Below are 10,284 nucleotides of genomic sequence, written 5' to 3'. Positions count from 1 at the left end.
AGTATGTCAAATTCTTTTTTAACATATTGAAATGTTCAGAAGATATCTTTTTATACCGTGACATGTTATTTTGAATAACGTTCATATGTTAAATAAATGTTAAAGGCCTGTGCCAAACTAAAAGACAATAAAAAGCAAATAAAAAGCAAAAAGAAGGCCAGCATTAGAAAGGAAGACTTTCAGACAAGATCTTTAAAAAAATGCATGGAAAAAATTAAAGAATTCCTAAATCACTGAATAATCCCATAAAAGAACAACACACCATGATCAGTCAATACCTTTTCTCATTAAATATGAATTAGGCATTATTAATGAAATTTCTAAAACTTAGAAGGGAAGGCAAACTTGTAACAGCAATAGAAACAGAAATATTTTGACCCTATCTTGTTAAAAATTCCAAGTTAGTCATGTAAAAACCTATACTCATTTCCTAAACATTGTCATCTTAATAAATAACACAATATTTGATAGTAAGTGTGTTAATATCTGCTTTGGTTTGGATGTGAATATTCCCCTGTCAGCTCCTATGAGTGGATATTGGTCCTCAGCTGGAGAGGTTTTGTACAACCTTAAAGAGCTCAGGCTTGACTTGTATAAGTGGTAGGAATCTTCTCTCTGCTTCTCTACAGTACCCTACTTCTCTACAGTACCCAGAAGACTAGATATAGGCTCTCATACCAAATAGAGGCATAAAGCTCCCAGTCATCTTTCATCTTCTGCTGTGAAACCATGAGTGAATATAAATCCATCTTTCTCTAAGTTGCTCCTTTCCATGGACTTAGCCATAATGATGAAGAAAATAAATATTTCAATATCTTCTCCACTGTAAATACAATAAAATGCCAATGGCCACAACATGATCAAACATCATATTGACAGTATAAATACACAAATGAGTTATAGCATTAAAAAAATTAGAGAAAATATGCCACAGTCCAGCTGTGGGGGATCCTAAAAAACCTGAGTGGGAAGGGTAGGGGATCAAGGAAGAAAGACACAGACACAGAAGAAGCTGGGATCAGGGGGACCTGCAGGCTGATGGCCACGCAGTGGGATCAGGGGGACCTGCAGGCTGATGGCCACGCAGAGGGATCAGGGGGACCTGCAGGCTGATGACCATGTGGGCACTTTGTTGCATGATAACAATGTTTTTAAACCTTACCTCAAAGCAGGAAAAATCTACCTTAGAAATGTTGCACAAAACAGCAAGTTCCTTTGACCCACCAGTTCGATAATCAGTTTCATTAATCACATGTACTTGCATCAGCAGTAGCCAAGCAGAACTTGTAAGACAAAATCTTGTACCTAGGAACAGTTTCATTTATCATATGTAATTGTATCAGCAGCACCCAAGCAGAACTACTAAGAGAAAGACATGCACCTGGAGACTGATTGTCAGAGACTGACCTGTACAGGCTCAGCCCCGGGCCAGCTAGGACAGGCCTTGCCAATATCTGGTTAGCTGCTCTCCAGAGGCGGATCTGCCTGTGCCTCCCCCTGGGTCAGCCAGCATAGGCTTTGCCAATATCCCTTTGGCTGCTCTCCAGCGGGGCAGGCAGCCCGCACCTGGCAGCCCTGAATATTCAACTCCCAACATGTCCCCTTTTTTCATTTTGTAATATAAGCTAAGCAACCTGTTCCTGGGTGCCACGCAACTCGAGCCAGAGCCGAGAGCTGCAACAACAAAATATACCAAGAAGAGTACACAATGTCAACAAGCTTAATATCATTGGAAAAGCATGCTGTAAGATATTAAAGGGATTGAAATCTTTAAGCCAGTATAACAGACCATTTGCTAAATCTCTAGGAGAAACAAAATCTAGCTGAGCAGCACTAACAAACATAACATAATCAAAGTGGGCAGTATTAACAAACACAGTTAATAGGTGCATCATCCCAAGTTACAGGGTGAGCCAAAGGAGCATTCGCAAGGAAAGCCCAATAAATACCCCCCCTTCACTAGGATAGGATAGAATAGCCAAACAGTCACAAAGAGTGTGGCTGGAGTAACCCTCCTCCCCTGCCTACAGAGTTCCAAGATCCCCTGGTGGCACAGAGCTTTGATCTGACCCTAGGTTGGAATTCTGGCTACCCTCATGTTCTGGGCCCTGATCCGGCTCTTTTTCTTCACCGTCTCTTGATAGACAGGTAGGCGCTGGATCTTCATAATCATGCTTTTCTGCCCTGTGATTTTTGCGGCTTCTCACAATGACGGATGTCAGGCAGCCATCAGGAGTCACTGGCATCCTGTGGAAAAACACAAGCATAGCCCCATCCCAAACTAACACTGGAGCCTATCATTTTCCTGTCAAGGGATCCTTCCATTAGCAAGGGGCAGTCCAACACCCCCAGTCTTTCAGCTGCGGAGAGACCATGTGCATCAGTCATTAAAAAATTTAAAATAAAAAGAGAGTGGTTTAGCAAATTATGTGAGCTGATTAGGTCATATGCACCATGTTCCCTCTTTTTTATTTTTTTCAATTTGAAGTTTTAACATACCATAGGCCCACTGAACAATGCTTTGTCCTTGGGGGTTATATAGAATTCCTGTTTTATGACATATCTTAAAAGTGGTGCAAAATTTTTGAAATGTTACTGAAGTATACACAGGTGCATTATCTATTTTAAAATTCGAGGCACCCCTAATATGGCAAAAATATGGAGACAATGTTGAATACAATGTTTAGCTGACTCTCCAGTCTTAGCTGTCATGATTAAAAACCCAGAGTGTCAATAATGATGTGAACATACTTTAGCCATCCAAAAGTGGGAATATGGATGACATGGATTTGCCGGAGCCCTCCTGGGTGCAGATCACAAGGGTTAACTCCTATGGATGGGGCAGGGAGAAATTTTTGACACTTACCACAAGAGCGAACTATTTGACCGGCTTGTTCACAGTAATGTGAAACTGATGCTGGAGCAGAGTAGCAGACTGATGATGGACAGCATGTGAGTCAATGGCCTGTTGTATTAATGGGAGAATAATAGGTGCATCCAGAGGACAAGTCAGTTGGCCCATCAAGTCATTGCCCTCCGAGAGAGGGCCAGGAAGGCAACTATGAGCTCTGATATGTTCAGTGAACAATGGTGGAGAATATTGGTGGAGCATTTGCTGTATAGTAACAAATAAATGATAGAGTTCTTCATCCTCAGTCCATTTTATTAAGGTTCCGGGGAGATGTTTTATTACCTGAACTACATAATGACTGTCATATGTTACTGTCATATGTTACAAGCTTCAGGGCTAAGGAGCAGGGCCTTGTAAGCTGCATAAAGTTTAACCTGTTGATCAGACTTAGCCACAGCAGCTATACAGCAGCTATACAAGTCTAGTGTACACTAGATCATCTATAAATAGAGTAGGTGCCCCTGCAAGGGGTGTGGAAGCAACCACTGAGGGCAGGATGAAAGCATGATGACAAGCAAATTGTAAAAGTTTATTAGAAGGGCAACTAGTGGAAACCTGTCCTGAAAGCCCTGCTACTGAAATCTGCCAAGGAGTAGAGTGTTCCCAGAGCTGAGAAAGATTTTCATTAGAGTGAGGGTGAATAATGACAGCAGGTCGCATCCCCAAACCTGTAAGCACTGATGTTGGCCTCGACTGATTAGTTGACAAATTTAAATATGGGGTTATAATTTTTGCCTGTGGAGGGAAGACAGATCCATTCTGAAGGTCCATGAACCTGCTGTAAAACAGCTGTAGGATATTTGTCAGTAGGAAGGAGTATAAGAGAAATGGGTTAATGGGGGTCAATTCTAGTGAGTTGTGCTTGATTAATGGTTTCTTCCACTAATGACAGGGCTTGGGAATCTTTAGGGGTTAATTTTCAAGCCGAAGTTGGATCTGCGTTTCCTTGCAAAATCTGGGAGAGGCTGAAGTTGAGAAGTGGTTAGTTTTAGAGGTCTTAACTGGTTAATATCTCCTAGGAGTTTTTGGAAAGTCATTAAGTGTGAATAAGGAGTTCTTTCATAATTGTAGTCACTGTGGACAAATAATGTGATTTGTTATAATGTACCCTAGATAAGAAAAAGGAGCAGTTTGTTGAATTTTTTTTCTGGAGCTATCATGAGACTAGCCTGTTTTAGAATAAATAACTAGTAAGAGTAAATAACTATCAGTTAAAGCAGACATGCATTCAGAAGCAAGCAAGAGATCGTCATATAGTGTATAAGCATTGCATGGGGAAAATTGTAGTGTAAGGAAGTAAGAACAGCTGAAACCTATCTCTGATATAAAGTAGGACTATTAGCCCTTCCTTGAGGCAGAACTTTCCATTGGAAGTGAGACATTGGTTCCTGGAAATTTAAAGAAAGAAGACTTTCTAGGCAAAATGAAGAGGGTCCTGTGAGTGGAATGGAATAGTAAAGAATGTGTCCTTGAGATCTATGTTTATAAGATGCCAATCAAGAGGAATAGCAGTTGGAGTAGGTAGCTCAGGTTGTCAAGAACCCATTAGTTCCATAACTTGATTGACAGCTCTAAGATCCTGTAGTAATTGCAATTTTCCTGGTTTCTTCTTTATTATAAAACTAGGAGTATTCCAAGAACTTGTGGAAGGTTCAATACATCCTTCTTATAATTGTTCTTGAACTAACTCATGAGCAACAATTAATTTCTCCATCGATCCACCCAAACTGGATTTGAACTAGTTCAAAAGATAGCAGCTCCTCGTCTGGGGGAAGGAGAGATCAGTGGCCCACAGAAAAATCCAGTCCCTCCCTTCCTTGACCAGGAGAGTGCATGAGAGACTCAAGAATTCCCTGTTATTTACTGAGATCCTTTCTAGGGTCATATCCCCACTGTAACATTTGCTTGCAAATGGTGGGTGAAGCAGCATAAACCGTAACACCCATCTATGACAACATATCTCTTCCCCATAGGTTAATAGGGAGGGAAGGAAGTACGTAAGGCTGACAAGTACCTCGATGTCCCTCCAGTGATTCCCAATTAAGTAAATTTGCACTTTTTGGGGGATTTTGTGTTTGTCTGATTCCTTGTAAGTCAGTGTAAGCCATATGCTTTTTCCACTCAAATGACCAAGTTGGAGGCTAAGAATGGATACACCAGCTCCGGTATCAATAAGACCTTGAAAAGTCTTTCCTTGAATAATTAATGTCATTTCAGGGCATTCTAGTCCCACTCTTTCTAACCAAATGCCAGATCAAAGGAGCCAAATCCCTGATTTTCTCTTTTGCAAGTATCCTGAACATTACCTAACTGAGGCCCCAAAGGCAGAATAATGAGCTGAGCCACAGGCTGTCCTGTAATGATAGTAGATATTCCCATCGGAGAATGAGCCATGACCTTAATTTCTCCAGAATAATCATGATCTATATATAACCCCAGGCAAAACATTAAATCCTTTCATAGTCAATCCACTTCTGCCAAGAAGCAATCCTATAGTTTTTTTCTGGAAGAGGCCCATATACTCCAGTGGGGAAGGCTTGTGGGCCCATTTCTGGAGTGAGTACAAAGTAGGAGGTGGAACAGAGGTCCAGGCCGGTGGACCCTGGTGTAGTTCTGCAGAGGGAGTTGACAGATTAGATGTTCCTTCGGTCATGGTTGCTATTGTTGGGGCCACAGGTGACCCCTGGGGAAGTTTCTCATCAGGGGCTGTCCTGTAGCAGTAAACTTTGATCTATATTCATTAGCCCAGGGGTTACCTCTTTTGCATTTTGGGCATAAAACAGGTGTTTTGTTATTCCTCAGAGGCCCCTTGTTAGGAGGATTAGGGAAGTCTCTAACAATATGACCTGACTCACCACAGTGAGTCATTCCAGACAGGCCGAGTGCAGTCATTCAACAAATTCACTTTTCCATAACAAAAAGTCTCCCGAGAGGCAAGCTCGGGCAATATCACACCAATCTGAGGGAGGCAAAGCCTCAGCAGCCAGTGAGTCTAATAAAGTAATAGTAAAAGTTGCTATCAGTCCACACTGAGCTACAGCCTGCTTTAATTCCTTTATGATTTTGAAAGGAATGAGTTGATACACTCTTTGTTACTGACCTTTGGCATCTGTTTGCTGAATGACAAGAAAACAAATAAAGCCTGAAATATCTTCCCCTTTCTTCCAAGACTTTAGCAGGGCTTCCTCTACAGGTAAAAGAGCAACATTCCCTTTCAGATCCTTAAAGGAGCTATCATCTTTAAAAGGCAGAATCTGTTTTGTTTTGTTTTAATTCTGCTGAGGCTCAGAGACAGCTGCCGTAAAAAACAAAAGGTTTTCATTTTTAACTGTTCCAACAAAATAAGGGAGTTCATCCTCATCCTCAGGATGCACAGTGAGTGAAAGTGACTCAAGACAATCCTCTGTTTGATCTGATTTTGCATACTTTTCTAAGGGAATAAGGAACTGAACATCTTCATGTTCAGGAGGGGCAGGTTTAGAATGATGGTGGGTAGTAAGCAAGTCGACCTCATGCTGAGGATCAAGACAGTCACAAATGAGATTCCACAAAGCAAAAGCATCAACTGGAAAAGATTGCAGACCCCGCACCCCATAATTTTTTACCTACTTTCCCCCAAATTTCCAAGTCAACAGTCCCCTCTTCAGGAAACCAAGGACAAATAAATCTTCTGCACAAAAATCTGAAAAGCATTCCGAGCATTTAGGTGCAAAATTACAAGAGTGAGCTAGAGGGATAGAGTGTAGCATTTGAAGAGAGACCAGGCTCCTTAGAGCCTGACGGTCCCATGTTTTACTCCTGATTATTCCATCCTCTCTTGACGGTCCCCTTACTGAAAACTCTGTATTCTTGTACTCAATATTGTCTGGACACTCAGTATCCAGTACTCAGGGTCCCTGTTCAGGTCCCAGGTGCTGCAGCTGAACTGTGGTGGATCCTAAAAACCTGAGTGGGAAGGGTAGGGGATTAAGGAAAAAAGACACAGACACAGAAACAGATGGGATCAGGAGGACCTGCAGGCTGATGGCCACGCAGTGGGATCAGGGGGACCTGCGGGCTGGTGGCCACGCAGTGGGATCAGGGGGACCTGCGGGCTGGTGGCCACGCAGTGGGATCAGGGGGACCTGCGGGCTGGTGGCCACGCAGTGGGATCAGGGGGACCTGCAGGCTGATGGCCATGTGGGCACTTTGTTGCAGGATAACAATGTTTTTATACCTTACCTCAAAGCAGGAAAAAAAATCTACTATAGAAATGTAGCACAAAACCACAAGTTCCTTTGAACCACACAGTTTCCATAATCAGAGTTTCATTAATCACATATACTTGCGTCAGCAGTAGCCAAGCAGAACTTATAAGACAACAGGATGAACCTGGGAACAGTTTCATTCATCATATGTAATTGTATCAGCAGCACCCAAGCAGAACTACTAAGAGAAACAAATGCACCTGAAGACTGATTGTCAGAGACTGACCTGTACAGGCTCAGCCCTGGTTCAGCTAGGCCAGGCCTTGCCAATATCTGGTTAGCTGGTCTCCAGGGGTCAAACTGCTTGTGCCTGGACCCTCAGTCAGCCAGGATAGGTTTTGCCAATATCTCTTTGGCTGCTCTCCAGAGGGGTAGGCAGCGTGCACCTGGCAGCCCTGAATATTCAGCTCCCAACAAAAATAAACTTTCCACTGTGAGAATATATGCATTATAAGTTGGAGAGATTTCATTAAAGCCAGTTTTGTCACGTTTGAGGTATGAAAAATTTTGTGTGTCCCCAAAAGATTCAAAGCTACACTTCACTACAGAGACACTTGCACACTCATATTCACTGAGTTACAATTCATAATAGCCAAGCTATAGGTGCCCATCAACATATTAGTGGATAAAAATGTGGTATATAATACACACAGTACAGTTTTATTCGACCGTACAAAGAATTAAATCATATAAATTTCAAGAAAGTAATTGAAAATGGAGATTATCATGTTTAATGAAGCAAACCAGACTCAAAGATAAATATGACAAGTGTGGCAGCAGACAAAAACACCATGGAGTTGAATAGGAAAAATACTAGGAATGTATGCTGGGAAGAGAAAAATGTGAGATCCAAGAGTCGTTGAAGGACAACGGCTCGACAAAGGCCCAAACAAACTGACCACCTGCCCATCCTGCTTCCTATGCTGGGAGGAAGTTACATCTACTTCAGGACACACAACCCCCAGCCCAGCAGCCCCAGCCCTGACCTCTGGTTCCTTATCAACCCCCAGCAGAAGATATAACCCCCTACCTTATGGGAGACATCCAGTTCTTCTGTCTGAACACCTCATCCCCCTCCCCAAGAAGAAGAAAAAGTCCCCTAGGACTTACGACTTCCCCTAACACCAGTGCAGCAGCCTTCAGTCCCACAGAAAGGTTGCTTGCCCTTTGTAGCTAAATAAAGCTATCTGCATCTGTTGAGGTTGGTTTATTTTTCTTTATCACCATCACCTTTTTATCCAGAATTCTAACAATAGTAATATAGGTTGGTGAATATGATCACTATACAATTTATGCCTCTATAGAAATGTAATGAAACCCATGTTGTAATATATGCTCACAGTCGGGCGTGGTGACACAGGCCTTTAATCCCAGTACTCGGGAGGCAGAGTTCAAGGCCAGCCTGGTCTACAAAAGAAGTTCCAGGCCAGCTAGAGCTGCAGAGAGACCCTACCTCAAAAAGACCAAAATAAATAAATAAATAAATAAATAAATATCGTAATAATACATGGTCACAAAGGAGAAGCAATACATTCTTATAAATGAACTGAAAATATGACAGATAAGCAGATTCTTTTTCTCTCATCAACAAATCCTACAAAATATCCAAGGATAGATAAAAAAGACTTGTGTACTATGTTTACATATAATTGATGGTATTTATCATATTAAGGGTGATCAAATAAGGACAAATGGAATGATATGTCCAATGATAGGTGGAAGAAACCACTGTGCATCTCTCAGGTCTCTTGCAATCCACTGAGTGGACTGCCATATACTAAATTGAAGAGCATTGTTCATTTAAGTAAATCTCATGTTTCAAAGTAGTGACTCACTGGAAAATTGCTGTACAGTTGCTGCAGAAGAGCCACAAGCCTCATTAGTGAAAGTCATAAATCCCTAGATATTCAGCTACCCATCCAAACTGAAAACAGCTTCTTTGATCTACAACTCCAGGAGGGAGGCCCAAGGACAGCCCAGTCCAGACTTCACAGCTGTGTGTGCCTTCTTTATTTCTAGTAGTATAACATTTACTTTAACCCCTCCTGCTTCTACACGGCTAGCTAGGTCACCTTCGATAACCTAATCCTCTCTTCAGTATGCTGAAGGGTCTTCAAAGAGACCTCTGATTGATGCCTAGACCAGTCACCAAACCAGATTCCCTTATTGGCACAATTAAAGAACTGTGACTTCAAGGAAACTTTATGTTCCATAACTCAGCCTTGATCCTTGATCCACTTTCTCTCACTGTGCCTGTATTTTCTTCTTTTCCCCCAAAGCAATGCTGCCCCTCTTTGCATCCTAACCCCCTATACTCTTATGCAACCAGGGTCTGGAATGAAGAGTGTACGAATTGCAGAAGAGTCACAAGTCTCATTAGGGAAAGCCATAAATCCCTTAAAGTGGCTAACTGGCCCTAAATTTGCAATCTGGTCTTGCTCAAGCCTTATCCACTGGTCACTCCCTGGTCTGAGAGGGACTGTTTTTGGAGCCCACCTGTCTCCTTTAGTGCCTTAAGTAAATCGCCTGCCTGAGAAAATAATCTTGGAGAGAGAGACCCTCGAGGACACCAGACCCCAGCATAGAGTTAACTCTTGCAGCAGTGTTCAGCAGAGTTCCTATATAAGTCCAAACTTCTCCCCCTTTTGATGCAGATATTCATTCCTCAGAAGGACTTACCAGCCTTTGAGGTGTTCTCTAAATGAATGGGAACACATTCCTTGCCTATGGATGGCAGATCTGGCTCTGACTCTTATTTCTAAACATTAAACTCCTTCCTTTTTCTACTCCCCTAAATCTAACAGTTGCTTCAGACCCAGTCTGCATTCTAGGAAACACTTATGTTTCAACTTACAAAGGGAAGGCATACTGATCCCAGAAGGTGTTTTATATATGGAAAACATGCAGATAACTTTTTTGGCCTTAGCATGATAATGTAGCATTGAGCAGAAAGATGCAGCCTCACAGCCCTATGGTGGAGGCCAAGTTGGAGAAGGCCTCCATGATCACCATGGCCATAACCCTTTGTGCTGTGGTAGACAGGAAGGAAAGTGACCCAGATAATGTAGACCATTGTTCTGATGGTGAGGTACTTGGTTGGCTTCATTGAATGTGTCAGGCAGTTTC

At 42.2% G+C, this 10,284-nt stretch overlaps 1 pseudogene; it reads right to left on the bottom strand.

The window, feature by feature from the left end:
* Positions 1 to 1,566: 1,566 nt before the first annotated feature.
* Positions 1,567 to 10,284, bottom strand: part of LOC108491063 — a 24,431-nt pseudogene continuing 15,713 nt past the window's right edge.

Source organism: Nannospalax galili, unplaced genomic scaffold, assembly GCF_000622305.1.
Source record: "Nannospalax galili isolate Female #2095 unplaced genomic scaffold, S.galili_v1.0 scaffold5499, whole genome shotgun sequence".
In the NCBI taxonomy this organism is placed as follows: Eukaryota; Metazoa; Chordata; class Mammalia; order Rodentia; family Spalacidae; genus Nannospalax; species Nannospalax galili.
This window is presented reverse-complemented; position numbering and strand designations above follow the sequence as displayed.